This window comes from Octodon degus, unplaced genomic scaffold (assembly GCF_000260255.1).
Source record: "Octodon degus isolate 3935 unplaced genomic scaffold, OctDeg1.0 scaffold00012, whole genome shotgun sequence".
In the NCBI taxonomy this organism is placed as follows: Eukaryota; Metazoa; Chordata; class Mammalia; order Rodentia; family Octodontidae; genus Octodon; species Octodon degus.
The window spans coordinates 12,666,540-12,672,054 of record NW_004524588.1 but is presented as its reverse complement, the minus strand read 5'-3'; positions in this window follow the sequence as shown (position 1 = coordinate 12,672,054).

Below are 5,515 nucleotides of genomic sequence, written 5' to 3'. Positions count from 1 at the left end.
GGTAGGAAGGAGTGGCTAAAGGGTCATGTTAATGCTGAACTTCTGTGATTTTTTTTTAAACTTTTTTTTTAAATATTCATTTATTTATTTAGTGTGTGTGTGGCCAGCTTAGCCCACCAGGGGGTGGGGCCTGCTGGCATGTGGTGCTGGGGGATTGAACCGCGGTCCCTGTGCTTTGCTTAGCTTAGCTTGCTTAGCTTGTTCTAAGTAGGTGCTCTAGACCACTGAGCCATCTCACCAGCCCACTTCGGTGATTTTTAAACCCAGGTGCAGAAGGCAAATAATGGCCTTTTACAGATATTCAACCCTAACCATAGGAACTTGTGAGGAACATGCTACTTTATATGGCCAAAGCTATTTCGCACATGGAATTAGGGGTTGGGATCTTGACATGGTAGATTATCCTGGATTATTAAAATGGCCTACAAATTATCAACTGAGTCTTTAAAACAAATCTTTTATTTATTTATGTGTTTGGTACAGAGTCTCACTATGCAGCTTGGACTTGTAGTGATACTCCTGTCTCAGCCTCCCCAGTGCTGGGCTTACAGGTGTGCGCCACCACACCTGGTTTTGGTGGCCAGCATGGCATGCAGTACTAAGGATCGAACCCATGTCCTTGTGCTTGCCAGGCAGGTACTTAGACCACCAAGCTATCTCTCTGGCCCCAATTGAGTCTGTATAGGCAGAGAAGCTTTCTTGCTGTGGTCAGAGAAAAATGGTGTTGAAAAAAGGGTCACAGAGATGCCAGATGAGGGCAAGGCTAGCCTTGGAAGGTATGAAAGTGAGTCTAGGAATAAAAACAGCATCTAAAAGAGAAAAAAAAGTTTTCCCTCAGAGAACTCCAGAAGGAAAGGCAGCCCAGCTGGTGGCTGGGGACTAGCTCCAGCTTGTGTCAGATTTCTGGCCTATAGGCCCCCAAACCAGGAAATGAGAGTCCTCCCTCATTCCTTATAGAACTGGAAAATAACAGACTTATCACAACTGCAACAGAGATTGATTCTCAAGGGAAAGAAAAAAAGGCACATGTTTTATATATTCTTTGGCCTATTAATCTAGTTTGTAATCTGTATATCTGATAATTAACTTTATAAGGCTTTATAAGATAAATAAATGATGCTAAAAAAATAAAAGGAGTGGAGAGAAAGAAAAAAATAAAAGGGGGAGAAAGAAAGGAATTGAAATGTGTTCTTTTAAAAATGTATTTGGTACATTAATACATTAATGAACTTTGGCACAGGGACTTGTAGCGATCCTGTTTTCAGCCTCCCCAGCACTGGGATTACAGGCATGTGCCACCATGCCTGGCAGGCTCAGTGCACCGGGGTGGGGCCAGCAGGTCATGTGGTTCTGGGGCTCGAACTCAGCTCCTTGCTTTTGCGAGGCAGGCACTTAGACAACCAACCTATCTCACCGGCCCTGAAATGTGTTATATTCATGTACTAATCTCCTACCGTAGGTATAAGTATAGATCATGTAGTAAAAGCTAATAAAATTCAAAAAAAAATTTTAAAAAGATTGAAGGCAGGGATATCAATAAGACTAATAAGAAAATCTATTTAAATATCAGTTATAGGGCCAGTGAGATAGCTCAGCAGAATAAACGCCTGCTTTGGCAAGCACAGGAAAGAGGGTTTGATCCCTGGTCCCACATGCCACGCCAGGCCTGCCCCTGGGTGCCTTGAGCCAGCCACCAAAACCAAGTATGGTGGCGCACTCCTGTAATCCTAGCGCTGGGGAGGCTGAGACAGGAGGATCACTATGAGTCCGAGATGCCTAGTGGGACTCTATATCAAATACATTAAGTAAATAAATAAATATCAGTTATAGCTTTAAGTGCAAGAAACTCACCAATATTAGTCATCAGCTATAATTTTTTTTTTTTTTTTTTTTTTTTTTTTTGTGGAACCAAGGATTGAACTCAGGACCCTGTGCTTGCCAAGGAAGTGCTTATTCTACTGAGCCATCTCTCCTCAGCTATAGTTATTAATCACCTTGGATTGGAGTGGTAATTCTTTGAATGAAATTTATTTGGTTCTTTTTTTTTTTTTTAAAGCAAAATTCAGGTAATGAGAAGGTGCAAATATATAGTGCAGTGGCATAGTGTTTGCCTGACACACACAGGGCTTTGGTTTCTATCTATAACAGTGAAAACCAATTCAGGTAGTGTCATTTTCTAAACTTATCCTAAATTATATGGAGGGTGTAGAATCTTAAACACCCACTATTGAACAGAGTTTAAAAAGTACAATAATATGAATATAATACTAATACTAATAATATAACGCTAATTCATACAGTAATACTAATACAATGTATTAAAATAAAATGATTATGATGCGTTTCAGTTTTAGCAGAGACTGTCTTGTTTGCTGCAGCCTAGTCACACCCTCTGACTGATTACAGACACAGCCACCATATAGACTTGCTGAAGTTCCTAACAAAGACTTTATTAAATGTCTTCTCCGTGCAGGGCATTGCACTTGTGCTGGGGGTATGGAGGTGATTACCACAGCTTCCCTATTCTTTGGGTGCTTCAGTCTACAGAAACTACACAGATTATGTGTAATGGAACAGAGATGACATGAAGCACAGAATAGGTGCTCAATAAACACTCAATTATTATGACATTTTATATTTTACAAGGCAGTTTGCCTAACTATTATCCCATTTGAAACAAAAGATAAAAAACATTTTAGGAGAATCAAAGAGGTCTTATGTGTTCAGCATATGAGTTGATTTGTTGGGATGAAGAGTCATGGTTTAAGGAGAAAGGTGGAATTTGAGGAAAGTGCTACAAAGTGAATGTTTCTGATGCCTGCAAAATCCAGTACTAAGAGGTGGTGCTATGAGGAGGGGATTAGGTAACAAGAGTTCCATACTCATGGTTGGAACTGGTATTTCTGCAAAGGGCTAAAGGCACCTGATCAAGTGCTTTCGCCTTTACCCCTCCGGTTATGTGAAGACACAGGAACAAAGTGCCACCTTGGCAACAAGAGACTGGGCTCTCTGAAGACACCAGTCCTGATGGCATCTTGACTTTGGTCTTTCCAGTTTCCTAGAATCTGCCTAATATGAAAAGCCTTAAATACTGTCTATATTAATGGGGAACCACATGCTATTTCAATACATGCTTACATTGTGTAATGTTCCCATCAGGTCTGGTGTCTATTACACCATATGGTCACTATGGGTAACAATAATATATTGTACCTTCCAAAACACTGGAGGGATTTTGGAAGTTTTCACCACAGAGAAATGATAAAGGATGAGATTGTTGTTAACCTGATTTAATCTGTTCTGTATAAATTATCCAGTTAGTGGAATTATTTTATAACAATAAAAACATGACAATATAAATAGACCTGACAAGAGTAGGGTGGGAGATTTTTTTTTCCATAATTTTATTGAGAAACAAATAGCAATGAGACAGTTTCAAATCAAATTGGTACAGTTTCAATAAATAGCACATTGCATACTGTCTTTCTAGTGGTTATTTGTTGTACAAGATGCAGACATGATATCCTATTTACAAACACAATTAGAACAAATTCCTCTACTCAATGAATTAATATACCGAGTGTAGCTGTATATCTATCCTAACCATTTTGAATACACAGATACAAAATGGTCATTCACCTGTAGCGTCCTTTTTTTGTTTAGTTCTGTCATTTAAATATTATGGGTGTGTGAACTCAGCAAAATATTCCAAAATAGTCCAGCAGTCCATAATAGTATTGGGTCTTCCGCTTGACTGGCAATGTCAGAAGTTGTTGACCTGAGTCCCCTACAGCTCAACATAACAACTTGGCTTTACTTCTTATACTTCATTCTTACACTTTTCTGCTGGATGGTTAAGACCAATGGTGGGAATTTTATAGACAAGGAAATATATAAGCCAAGAGTTTACAGCAAAAGCATGTGCTCATTTATCACGCTACTTTATGTATGTTCACAAACCATATGCTTACCAATCCTTACTGTATTCTGTGAAAGTGGATGTCTATAATATTTGGAGTTAAGAGTCAAATGCTTTTGAAAATTGGGAGAACATTTTTTCTACCCTAAATCTCTATGCATACGCATAATGGATTCTGATGCTAACTAATGGAAACTACATGACAGCATCAATTTATTCACAAACACTTATCAAACCCACAACACTTTCTAGACCCTGTGTCTTGCATCACTGCAGCTGTTAAGATAACTATACAATTATACGTACAAACAAATACCTTACCCAGCAAAATGCTGTGCCCAAACCATTCAAAGCTGGGAACCAAGAGGAAAGAACGTGTGCAACCACCCCACCCATTCTCCTCCTATATGAAATCATTTCACGTTGGTCTTCAAAAAAAATACTGTTCTTTTAAGACCTCCTCCTTAGGATGACTTGTAGGGTTTGTTGTAGCCTTTATCAAGAATGTTTTTCTTTATCTGATCATCGAGGCAAGTCCAAGCAGAATCCATTATGCATGTGCATAGAGATTTAGTCTTTTTGCTCTGCCGGTTAGCATAAATACACTTCGTACATACATCGTCCAGGGAGAATGCACCCAGGTCTATTTTATTTTGTGCTGAATGTACTCATTTTAAAGTCTCTTTTGTGTCTAGTACGCGGTACTTTCAGGGGCAGGATCCGGGAACACCTATGGCCCACGCGTTTGTGACTCACTGTTCTGTCACTTTGCCTAACCCTCACCTCGGAATGGCCCTGAAACATGGACTGTCTTATCTGCGAGTTACGCAAATAACTGATCCTTAGAAGGGACCTTACCCAAGGTCTCAGATGGCGGAAGGGATAGACCTTGGATCGGACAGTACTATCTTTGACCTCAAGGCTTGTCTTTCCAAAACATTAACCACGATAAAATGTATTTTAATATGTTTTAAAAGCAAATCTCAGTTCATCAAAAGGTTTTTTAATTTTTATTATTTTTTCGTAGCTCATGTACTCAAATTCTTATTTGTTTGCCAGTTGGGGCCTGGGATTATTACGTGGCTTCTCCAACAGCCCTAGATCTTTTCATTTTTGCTACTACTCCTCGCGGAATACTCCGCTGACCTTCTGACACGTTCTAAACTTCCTTTCCGTCCTCGTTTGACAGTACCCAGAAATCCCTCTGCCGTAATTTGAATGTCATGGTGTCATAAACTAGGACTGTTGCATTGTTTGTGGGGAAGAGCCCGGAAGTGCTGGACAAGCAGAAGTGGCTCGGTTACCCCGAGTTCGTCTTCCCGGAGGCTCTCTCCTGCTACCAGTGAAAATGCCTTGTACCTCTGCGGGACGGTCGCGCGCGGTCTCCAGGGGGAACGAACCGAACGGAACGGAAGGGCAGGGAACGCGAGGGCGGGGAAGGGCTTCCGCGGGGACCGCCGCGCGCTCGGCCCCGCCCCGGCGGTGTGGGAGCAGGCCGGGGGCGGGGGCGTTTAAAGGTCGCGCGCGAGGGAGGGCCGGGCCCTGGCTAGCGCCGCTCCGAGGCTGACTTCGCGAGCTCCCGCCCGCCCGGGCTCC